The 12,637-nt window shown below is 40.4% G+C and overlaps 1 non-coding gene and 1 pseudogene across 1 annotated transcript; one reads left to right on the top strand and one right to left on the bottom strand.

Moving 5' to 3' along the window:
• The first annotated feature begins 309 nt into the window (after positions 1-309).
• Positions 310-416, top strand: LOC141515647 (U6 spliceosomal RNA). The gene has a single exon (XR_012476409.1). It is a non-coding gene; the product is annotated as a U6 spliceosomal RNA (small nuclear RNA).
• A 7,787-nt stretch (positions 417-8,203) lies between these two features.
• LOC141511812 (small ribosomal subunit protein uS2 pseudogene) lies at positions 8,204-9,091 on the bottom strand (annotated as a pseudogene).
• Positions 9,092-12,637: the final 3,546 nt, after the last annotated feature.

Raw genomic sequence — 12,637 nt, 5'->3', positions numbered from 1 at the left:
CCAAAAGGCAAGATGAACTGAATAAACTAACAACAGAGATGACACTGTTTGGACCCCAGAGGGGTAATATGAAGTGCAACATAAAACTTTGCTATATAGGCTCACTAAAGGTCATTGGTGCCATCAAGGAGAAGGTCTAGCACCTTCTAAGTTGAAAAGGGATCAGGTTTCTTAGATGTTGTGGTTCATAGTTAAGAACAATAGCCACAAATAGCAGCAACAATAATCAATAACAGTAAATCACACCTAAGACTACACTGCTAAAAGACACAAAATGAGATCTATAAACACTCAAAAGAATTTAGAATGGTGCTCACTTTGGAAGCATATATACTGAAATTGGAATGACACAGAGCAGATTAGCATGGCCCCTGTGCAAGGATGACACGCAAATTCGTGAAGTGTTCCATATTTTTGAAGGAAACCAAATTGCTAGTATCATAAATGAAAAAGGTGAACTCACCACCAATGAAGAGGAAATTAGAGTAATAATTGGGAATTATTTTGCCTACCTGTATGCCAATAAATTTGATACTCTAAGTAAAATGGATGAATATTTACAAAAATATAAGTTGCCCAGGTTAAATGAAGAGGAGATTAAATACCTAAACTACCCTATCTCCAAAAAAGAAACTCAACAAGCCATCATTAAACTCCCTAAGAAGAAATCTCCAGGATCTGATAGATTCACAAGTGAATTCTACCAAACATTCAAGGGACCATTGGTTCCAATTCTAGGTAAACTCTTTGGAAAAACAGGGAAAGATGGAACTCTGCCTAACTCTTTCTATGAATCCAATAAGATGCTGATACCTAAAACAAGAAGAATTAAACAGAGAAAGAAAACTATAGACCTATCTCCCTGATGAATATAGATGCAAAAATCTTAAGTAAAACCTTAGCAAAACGATTACAAATAGTTATCACTAGGACAATACATTTTGACCAAATAGGATTTATCCCAGGAATTCAGGGTTGGTTCAATATTAGGAAAACTGTTAGTATAATTAATTATATCAATAACATACCTATCAGAAATCATATGATCATATCAATCGATGCTGAAAACCTTTTGACAAAATCCAACACACATTTCTGCCAAAAAGACTAGAGAGTGGAGGAATACCTCGATTGTTCCTTAGAATAATAAGCAGTATCTATCTGAAACCATCAGCAAGCATTATATGCAATGGGGAGAGGCTAGAGGCATTCCCAATAAGATCAGGGGTGAAACAAGGGTGCCCATTATCACCACTACTATTCAATATCATATTCAAAATGTTAGCTTTAGCAATTAGAGAAGAAAAAGAAATGGAAGGAATTACAATTGGGAAGGAAGAGACAAAACTCTCACTCTTTGCAGATGACATGATTGTCTACATAGAGCATCCTAAGAAATCATCCAAAAAACTACTGGAAACAATGACCATTTTAAACAAAGTTGCAGGATATAAAATAAACCCTCATAAATCCTCAACTTTCATATATATATATATATATATATATATATATATATATATATATATATATATGTCTTGTATGATAGAGCAGGAAGAGCTACAAAGAGAAATCCTATTCAAAGTAACCTCAGATGATATAAAATATCTGGGAGTCTATTTGCCAAGGCAGACTCAGAAACTTTTTGAAAACTGTTATAAAACACTTCTCACACAAATGAAATGAGATTTAAATAACTGGGCAGATATCAACTGCTCATGCCTAGGTAGAGCTAATATAATAAAAATGACATTTCTACCAAAACTAAACTACCTCTTTAGTGCCCTCCCAATCAAAATTCCAAAAAAATTACTTTAATGAGTTAGAAAAAGTTGCAAGTAAATTCATATGGAGAAATAAAAAGTCAAGAATTTCCAGGGATTTAATGAAAAAAGTGGAAAAGAATGGGGCTTAGTCCTACCTGATCTAAAATTATGTTATAAAGCATCAGTCATCAAAACTGTTTGGCATTGGCTAAGAAATAGAGTGGTGGACCAGTGGAATAGACTAGGTGCAATAGCAGGAAGTGATTATAGTAATCTGCTGTTTGATAAACCCAAAGAGTCCTCTCTCTTCGATAAAAACTGCTGGGAAAATTGGAAGTTAGTATGGAAGAAACGTAGATTAGACCAACACCTCATACCCTTTACCAAGATAAGATCCAAATGATTACAGGATTTAGACATAAAAAACAATACTATAAGCAAATGAGAAGATCAAAGACTAGTTTACCTTTCAGATCTATAGAGAGGGACGAAGTTTATTACAAAGGAAGAGATGGAGAACATCACTAAAAACAAACTAGGTGATTTCGATTACATTAAATTAAAAAGCTTTTGCACAGACAAAACCACTGTAACCAAGATCAAAAGAAATGTACTAAATTGGGAAACAATCTTTACAACTAATGTTTTTGACAAAGGATTCATTTCTAAAACATACAGAGAACTGAGTCAATTTTTTTTTAAAAAAACCATTCTCCAATTGACAAATGGTCAAAGCATATGCAAAGGCAATTTACAGATGAAGAAATCAAAGCAATCCATAGCCATATGAAAAATTGCACTAAATCATTACTTATTAGAGAATTGCAAATTAAAGCTTCTCTGAGGCACAACCTCACACTTCTCAGATTGGCCAATATGACCAGAAAGGACAATGATCATTGTTAGAAGAGTTTGGGAAACCTGGGACACCATTACACTGTTAGAGCTGTGAACTCATCCAACCTTTCTGGAGAGAAATTTGGAACTACGCCCAAAGGGCAAGAAAAAATGAGCATACCCTTTGATCCAGCAATACCACTACTGGGTCTATACCCTTAAGAGAAGATGAAAAAGGGTAAACACATCACTTGTATAAAAATATTCATAGCAGCCCTGTTTGTTGTGGCAAAGAACTGGAAATTAAGTAAATGTCCTTCAATTGGGGAATGGCTTAGCAAACTGTGGTATATGTATGTCTTGGAACACTATTGTTCTATTAGAAACCAGGAGGGACAGGAATTCAGGGAAGCCTGGAGGGATTTGCATGAACTGATGCTCAGTGAGATGAGCAGAACCAGAAAAACATTGTCCACCCTAACAGTAACATGGGGCTGATGATCCACCTTGTTGGACTTGCTCATTCCATCAGTGCAACAATCTGGGACAATTTGGGGCTGTCTGCAATGGAGAATATCATCTGTGTACAAATAAAGAACTGTGGAGTTTGAACAAATTATACCCTTTAATTTAGGTTTTGGGGTTTTTTTGCAAGGCCAATGGGGTTAGGTGGCTTGCCCAAGGCCACACAGCTAGGTAATTATCAAGTGTCAGACCAGATTTGAACCCAGGCACTCCTGACTCCAGGGCCGGTGCTCTATCCACTGCACCACCTAGCCACCCCTATACCCTTTAATTTAGGGGAAAAAACCTGGTATCTTATTGTCTGATCTTGTTAATTCTTATACTTTTTGTTTCTTCCTTGAGGATGTGATTTCTCTCTCATCCCACTCAATTTGGATCAATGTATACCACAGAAACAGTGTAAAGACAATTTACCTTCTGTGTGCAGTGGGGGAAGGGAGGTAAGATTAGGGGGGAAAATTGTAAAACTCAAATAAAATCTATAATAAAAAAAAGAATTTAGAATGACCATCCACACTGAAAAAAACAAGTGGATGAAAGATTTGTTCAGACTGTCTTATGTAGTTGGAAGTTCAGCCTATAGAGTTGGCTCATGAGTACATATACCTTGGAGAGACACTATAGATGGAGTGGGTCTCCTAGATTTCAACTAGAGAAGAGGAGAAAAGGCTGGATTGCCTTTAGGAGATCTTTTTGTTCTTTTAATAATTCCAAACCTCTTCATGAAACAAAATTGGGATTAGGGGATAAATTTAGATACCATCAAAAGAGGAGATGTCATTTAGTGAAGATGATTGAGGGAGGGAAGCAATGGGGGAAAGGAATATTCTGATTAGGGAATCAGTGGTGGTATGAGATAAAGTGTAGCTAAGTAGAAGACTACAGGAGTAAGAGAGAGAAAATAGGGCAGCTAGGTGGAGCAGTGGAAAGAGCACCTGCCCTGGAGTCAGGAAGACCTGGGTTCAAATCTGAACTCATACAGTTGCTACTGACTAGGTGTGTGACCTTGGGCAAATCACTTAATCTGCCATTGCCCAACAAAAAAACAGAGAAAGAGAGGGAGAGAGACAGAGAGAGAGAGAGACAGAGAGAGAGACAGAGAGAGAGACAGAGAGACAAAGAGACAGAGAGACAGACAGACAGAGAGAGAGAGATATACACACACACACACACACAGAGAGAGAGAGAGAGAGAGAGAGAGAGAGAGAGAGAGAGAGAGAGAGAGAGAGAAAGTTTGTTAATTAAATAATAGGCATTCCAAAGCAGACAGTGAAATAGTGAATATTTCTAGAGAGGGAAGCCAGGAAGCCAGGAGACAATAGGGTTGTAGTAGATAAAGCCGAAGCAACATTAAGTCTTGGATATTAGTTTCCAGGGATTCAGGGTCACTGTGATGAGAAAGAGTGTGGGTCTCTTGAGATTCAATCTGAAAAGGGACCATTCAAAAGTGGGATAGGTTCCCTTGGGAAATAATAGATGTCTCCAAACTAGAGATCTTTGTTTAAAATAAATTTCTAAAAGATAAATACAATTAAAATAAATTTCTTACGTTATTATTGTCCTGAAGTGGGCAGACACCAGCAACAAGCTTGAAGAATTACATATGCAACAAAGAACAGAAAACGACCCAGCATGAAGCCATGATTTTCCTTTATATACCATTTGTTGTGGCATTGCTGTTGGTCAATTGATTCGGATGTGTCCAAACCCTCATGACCCCATTTGGAGTCTTCTTGCCAAAGATACTAGAATATTTGCCACTTCCTTCTCCAGCTCATTTTTATAGGTGAGGAAACTAAGGCGAATAGGGTGAAGGGACTTGCCCAGGGTCATATAGCTATCAAGTGTCTGAGTCTGGATTGGAACTCACAAAAATAAGACTTTCTTCCTGCCTTCAGACTTGCCATTGCATTCACTTTGCCAGTAGCCTGCTCTTTTTTGGCACTAGGGGCTTCAAAGTAGCCAATGAAGGGTCACTGGACACAGAAGTTATAGAGAGGTCAACTTTTTACAAGTTGGACCTAGTGGGCTCCAAAACCTCTTCTGGCTCTGAGCTTCTAATTCTATGAATTGGTCCAGCCTGTAGTGTAAACACATTACTCACATTTCTGGTGAATAAGATGTTAGTTTACAATACACATGATGTGAAGCAGCTTGGAATCATTCAAAGCAAAATCTCCCAGTTCAAAACAGTCTAGTCTCTTCTTCTCATTTGATTCTGAGTCCTTTCAAAATATATTTACTGATGGACCAGTCTGTGGTCTAGCTGGGTCTCCAGTTGCACTGTATTATCTAAACCACTTGGATTTTATATGTCGTTTATTGCACTGAATTCTTTGAGCGGTCATAGATTTCCTTTAGGAGGTTCCAAAGCATTCTGAGTCTCAATAAAATCCATTCTATGTTACCTGCAAAAAAGGACCCTGCAGTCTTAAGGGACTCCCTCTTCTATTTGGACTTGGAATAGAACATCACATCAGACAGGAACATTTTTAGAGAGCTTATGTCTTCAGACTCGATGTTTTATTTAACCCTTCCCACTACTTACAGTCTCTTTTCTAGGAAACATCTCAGCACTGACATTCTATGTTCTAAGATCCCTCTTGGCTCTCATTCCCAGATCTAAGTTTCTTTTTCACATCATTCATTTTCCATTTTAAAGCCCATCCAGCTCTGACATTTCTGTTTCAAGGTTCATCTCAAATCTTAATACCCATTGGGATTCTCTCCCAATTACGATATGTCACAGTATAAGGTTCATCTCATCTGTGACATTTCTTGTTCTAAGTGCCTTCTTAATTAAAAACAAAATATTTTCTGCTTTTTTAAGATACTTCCCAGCCCTGACATCCTATATCTGACTATTACTGTTGCTGTTTTTTATCATAAGGTGCTGCCTGAAATTAGGGAAAATCTCCCTTGATAGACTGTAAGCTCCAGGAGGGTGCAACCATGTCTTTTATGTGAAGTAATTTCACAGCACAGAGCTCTGACCATAACAAGAACATTCTCAGTTTTTATCGAATGGAATGCACTTGACCTTTGGTCCAGATCCAGGAGAGAAAGAGAAGGCTGATGGGAATGTTTGGGTCACCTGTGGCAGCTAAGAGCATCTCCAGTTCCTGTGTGACTTTGGGTCAGTTACTTTCCATTCTCTGGGTCTCGGATTCCTTATGTGATATCTATGGCTTCATCCAGATCAAATTCCTGCAATCTGGGATCCAGAATAGGGTGGCAGGTTCAGGGTTAAGGGAAGGCAGGGCTTGGGGCTAGGGGGGTTCAGAGGGCTGGGGCAGAGGAGGGGAAGGGGAGGAGCCATGGGTACATTACATCATGGGGCTCCTCTCTGGGGACTCTCTGGCAGCTATTCTTTTTTGTTTGTGTTTTTTTTTTGGCAAGACAATTGGGTTAAGTGACTAGTCCAAGGTCACACAGCTAGGTAATTCAGTCTGAGGCTGGATTTGAACTCAAGTCCTCCTGACTGCAGGGCTGGTGCTCTTTCCACAGCACCACTTACAGTAAGCATGTGTATTGTCACAGAATGTTAGAGTGGACACTGAGAAAGGAAATGACATCTCAAGTCTCACAGCAGGTCAGGGACAGAGCCAGGCAAAGTTCTTCTAACATGCCTGGGGACCTCTTGGTACAAAAGGAAGGGACTGGTGCCTCAATGTTTAAGAGTAGCAAATTCATACCCTTGAGAAACAAGAGCCTGGACTTTGAGGAGAGGGTGACTTCTGGAGAGCAGAATCAGGAGCAATGAGTAGACATTGGAAAGGAGCCAACCGTGACTCCTTATGAGAGCTGCCCACATGAGCAATGGGCTGCAGGGGGAAGCTGTGAGGTCCCCATAGCTGCAGATGTCCAACTGGATCCTAGAGGACCATTTGTCAAGGAGGTTGTGGAGAGGATTCCTGGGCAAAGTATCCTGATCTTCCCTATAGAGTTTAAGCTCCTTGAGGGGAGGAATTGTTCTTTTTTTTTTTTTTTTGTATTCCCAGTACCAGGACAGACTGGACACACAGGTTGTTTGATTATATTATGTATTACAATCATTGCTTGTTGATAAAGGTTGCTCAGGACACACCTACATATTCCTATCCCTTCAAAGAGATGATAGAGAATGGGCTTAGATCTAAGGCTTAGAGGATTACAAAAGGCCTTGCAAAATATCTCAGGTACTCAGATTGGCCAGTATGACCAGGAAGGATAATGATCATTGTTGGAAGGGATGTGGGAAATCTGGGACACTATTACACTGTTGGTGGAGCTGTGAACTCACCCAACCCTTCTGGAGAGCTATTTGGAACTATGCCCAAAGGGCAACAAAAATGTGCATCCCCTTTGACCCAGCAATACCACTACTGGGTCTATACCCTGAAGAGATGATGAAAAAGGGTAAAAACATTACTTGGTCAAAAATATTTACAGCAGCCCTGTTTGTGGTGGCAAAGAATTGGAAATCCAGTAAATGTCCTTCAATTGGGGAATGGCTTAGCAAACTGTGGTATGTGTACATCATGGAACACTATTGTTATATTAGAAACCAGGAGGGATGGGATTTCATGGAAACCTGGAGGGATCTGCATGAATTGATGCTGAGTGAGATGAGCAGAACCATAAAAACACTGTACACCCTAACAGCAACATGGGAGTGATGTTCAACCTTGAAGGACTCGCTCATTCCATCAGTGCAGCAATCGGGAACAATTTTGGGCTGTCTGCAAAGGAGAGTGTCATCTGTATCCAGATAAGGAGCTGTGGAGTTTGAACAAAGTGCAAGGACTATTCCCTTTAATTTAGAAAAAAAAACAGATATCTTATTGTCTGATCTTGTTACCTCTTAGACTTCTCTTCTCTTTAAGGATATGATTTCTCTCTCATCACACCCCATTTGGATCAAGGTACAACATGGAAACAAAATAAAAACTGACAGAGTGCTATCTGTGGGGAGGGGGAGAGAAGCAAGATTGGGGGAAAATTGTAAAACTCAAATAATATCTTTTTTTTTTGATAAGAAACCAATTTTTATTTTCCATCCGCATTTTTCCAACACTATTAGAGCATCTGGGTAAAATTTAGGACCACTTTGTGGTGGTTCCTACCCATTCAGTGGCCTGAGCAGTAGGAGCTGCAGACCAGTGCTCAGTAGCTGGCTGAGCACTCCAATCTTCAGTAGGGAACTGCTGAATGGGCACAGATGGCACCTGGACGCCCTCAGACCAATCAGCCTCCTCTGGCTGAGCAGCAGTGAATTCTGGGGCAGGTACAGTCCATTCACCCTGAAATTCCTCCTTTGTCACTGCCTTCTCAGCTGCGGCCTGCTCTTCCTTTTCAATCTCCTCTGGATCTCTGTAGAAGTAAAGATCAGGCATGACCTCCCATGGGTGCTCACGGGAGATTGTACCATGCATCCTCAGGACTTCTTGGGCCAGCATCCACCACATCAGACCCACTGAGTGAGCTCCCTTGTTGTTACATGGAATGGCAATGTCCACATAGAGAAGTGGGGAGTCTGTGTTGCACAGTGCAATGGTTGGAAGGTTAACATTTGATGCTTCAGTCAAAGGCTGATGATCTGCACGAGGATCAGTGACCACCAAGAGTCGAGGTTCCCTGAAATCTGCCTGGATCTTGTTAGTGAAGGTGCCTGGGGTGAAGCGTCCAGCAATAGGTGTGGCACCAGTGGCAGCAGCAAATTTCAGAACAGCTCTCTGGCCAGTGTTCCTGGATGAGATAACACTAACATCAGCTGGATTTTCAATGGCAACAATGGCACAAGCTGCCAGCAGAAGCTTTTCCCAAGTTCTCTTCAAATTAATGATATACATGCCGTCACTCTACCTTTTATAGATATACTGTTCCATCTGAAAGTCCAAATTGGTGCCACCTAAATGGGTGCCCACAGTGAGGAATTTGAGGACATCCTCCTCCTTCATCTGCAAGACATCCAGGGCTCTGGACATTGTGAAAGTTTCCCTCGAAAGTTACGATGGAAACCGTGAACAACGCCGTATGGACCCCTCTTCTGGGCAGCGCGGAAAGGGTCAAATAATATCTTTAATAACAATAAATTAAAAAAATAACTCATGTAGTTGGGACAGTGGAAAGAGGAGCAGGATTAGGAGTCAGAGGACCTGGGTTCAAATCAATGGCTATTTCTGTGATCTCAGGCAAGTCTGTTTATTTGTTTAAACTTTGCTTTGCTTTTCAGTAAATTATGTGTCTGGACCAACTCCAAGGGCTTCTCCAGCTTGCAGTCTATGATCCAATTCTAGGGAACTGGATGAAACTATTATGGTGAAACCAATATGGTATTGTCCCCATTTTACAGATGAACAAATTGAGATGAAAAGAATGCAGATATGGGGAACTGAGTCAAATTTATAAGAATACAAGCCATTGTCCAATTGACAAATGATCAAAGGATATGAACAGGCAGTTTACAGGTGAAGAAATTAAAACTATCTCTGATCATCTGAAAAAAGTGCTCTAACTCATTATTGATTAGTGAAATGCAAATTCAAACAACTCTGAGATATCATCTTATGCCTATCAGATTGGCTAATATGAGAATAAAGGAAAATGATAAATGTTGGAGGAGATGAGGAAACTGGCTCGCTGGTGGAGTCATAAATCGATCCAACTATTCTGTAGAGCAATTTGGAACTATACTCAAAGGACTATAAAATTGTGCATACCCTTCAACCTGACATTGTACTAGGTCTATATCTCAAAGACATCATATGAAAGCAAAAGCACCCACATGTACCAAACTATTTATAGAAATTCTTTCTGTGATGGCAAAGAATTGGAAACTGAAGGGATGTCCATCAATGGGGAATGGCTGAACAAAATGTGGTATAGGAATATGATGGAATATTATTGTTCTATAAAAAATGACGAGTGGGTGGATTTCAGGAAAACCTGGAAAGACTTTCATGAACTGATGGTGAGTGAAGTGAGCAGAACCAGGAGGACAATGCAAGCATTAATAACAACACTGTGTGATGATCAACTATGACACACTTAGCTTTTCTCAGAAATGCAGTGATCCAAGACAATTCTAAAAGACTTGTGATGGAAAATTCCAGAGAGAGAGAGAGAGAGAGAGAGAGAGAGAGAATGAACTATGGAGTCTGAATGCAAATAAACCATAAAATTTTTACTTTTAAAAGTTTATTTTATTTTTTTCCTTCTCGTAATTTTCCCCCTTTCTTCTGATTCTTCTTGCACAACATGACTAATAAAGAAATATATATAACATAGTTGTATATGATAATTACCGTATAACTACAGATAATTTGCTATCAAGAAGAAGGGGGGGAGGGAAAAGAAGGAAGGAGAAAAGTATTGAACTCAAAATCAAGTCAGGAGGACCTGAGTTCAAATCCCACCTCAAACACTTAATTACCTAGCCATATGGCTTTGGGAAGGTCATTTAACCCCATTACCTTGCAAAAACCTAAAAAAAGAAATGAAACCTGAAAGCTATCTGCATAAAATTGGGGGAAAAGTGGGGGGGAAGAACCCAGGGTTCTTGACCCCTAATCATTGCTCCATTGCCACAAGTCAGGGAGACCATCATCAGAACTGTTTAATAGGAAAACTTGTCAGACAGCATGTGCAGAGAAGTAAGTGGGAGAAATTAGAGGCAGGGACACACATTAGGAGGCTGCTTCAGTCCCTGAGGCTACATTAGATGATGAGGGCCTGGATAAAGGTACTGAGAGTGCAGTCATGACCCAATACCAGAACTGGAAGGTGGCAATTCTGCATCAGAATCCTTTATACCCTCTACTCTTCCAATGGTCACCCATTCCTTACTTGAAGACACTAAGGTGACTCCGATACTCCTAAGAATCAGAGTTGCATTAAGGGTAAAGGGTTGTCTTGAGATGTTTCCCTTCCTTGGCAGATAGTTTACATCCCAAGGAGATTTGTATGTGGGACCAGTACAGTTGAGATTGGACCACAGAGAGCTTTGAATGCCAGGCTCAACTGCCATAGGTTATGTTTTTGCATTTTTTTGGTAGCTTCTGCAGCCCCTGGCTGCCTATACATTCCAGGGGAATTGTAATCCATTTCTTTGTTGTATTTATTTTATATAATCTATCTTTGTTCATGTTTGTTGGTACTTTAGTTCACAAATAAGTAAAGAAAATTTAAACAAATGTGTGAGTGATTGATTTAAACCCTATTACCAAATAGGCCAATCCTTGATCAATTGTTTGCCCTGTGTTGCTGATGACTGCCTCCCGGGCACAGGTGTGGGGTGGAAGAGATAGATGACTCTTTGGGAGAAGAGGTCATGCCAGATGTACCAAAACCACAGGAGAATGACTTGGTAAGGATTCAGGAAGCAGAGGCCCATTCCCTGGAAGGACCTGCTCAGTGAATGAAAGGGTTATGTTAAAGTCAAAGGACAGGCTGGCTTAGGGAGGGATGAGCTCTGGTCGCTTTGGGTCTGAGTTCTGGCTTGATCACTGACTTCCTGTGTGACATTGGGTAAATCACTTCTTTTCTCAGCTTCTCAGTTTTCTCCTCTGTAAAATGAGGCTGACACGCTCTATCTAACTTTGGAGAGTGCTGATGAGGATGGAGTGCTGTTCTTTGGAAGCAGAGACTCAGAATCCAGAATCAAGAGGTGCTGTTTGCTGAGATGCTCAAAATCCACTTCTCCCTGACATGTCATTATCGTCATTCTCTTGTGAGGTAGCCCACTGCACAGTCATTGCTCACCTGGGGCTATTCCTATTTCTCTCATTGTTGCCCTCTCATCTCCAACTTTAGCCCTTCTTAGCCCTTTTTTCCTTTTGTTCCCCATGTTGTAAAGAGAGGGGGGTGAAAGCTGGTCTAGTGTGGTGACTGTAGCAAGTTCCTTCCCCTCCCTAGGCTTATTTTCCTCATCTGTGAAAGGGGAATAAAAACACTTATTCTCTGTCTTGGGATCAATGGCAGAAAAGTGACCTGTAAACCATGCGGAGCTATAAAATGAAAGTCCTGCTATTCCTATTCTCTGTGGTCAAAAAAGGCTCCTGGTTGAGAGAGTGTGGACGATACATGACTTCAAAGTTGGAAGTGACCTTTATTTGCCCAGTGGAAGCCACTGGGATGTCTCTTTCTACTTTCCTAATGGTTCAGGTGGCCCTTTCACTGTTTTCTAGTCATTTCTCCTCAGGTCAGCACCTCCTTCCTTTTATTTATCTATTTATTTGTTCATTTCTTTCTTTCTTTCTTTCTTTCTTTCTTTCTTTCTTTCTTTCTTTCTTTCTTTCTTTCTTTCTTTCTTTCTTCCATTTTTTTGGTTTTTGCAAGGCAGCAGGGTTAATTGACTTGCCCAAGTTCACACAGCTAGGTCATCATGAAGTGTCTGAGGTTGGATTTGAACTCAGGGCCTCCTGAGAGTACCTGGCTGGTACTCTCTCCACTGCACCCCCTAGGCTGCCCCCCACACTTTCCTTTTAGATGGAAGCTCCTTGAGAGGGAAATCCAATACTTTTCACCTTAGC

This window comes from Macrotis lagotis, chromosome 2 (genome assembly GCF_037893015.1).
Source record: "Macrotis lagotis isolate mMagLag1 chromosome 2, bilby.v1.9.chrom.fasta, whole genome shotgun sequence".
In the NCBI taxonomy this organism is placed as follows: domain Eukaryota; kingdom Metazoa; phylum Chordata; class Mammalia; order Peramelemorphia; family Peramelidae; genus Macrotis; species Macrotis lagotis.
Note: the sequence above shows the minus strand (reverse complement) of the source record. Positions and strands in the feature narration are given on the sequence as shown.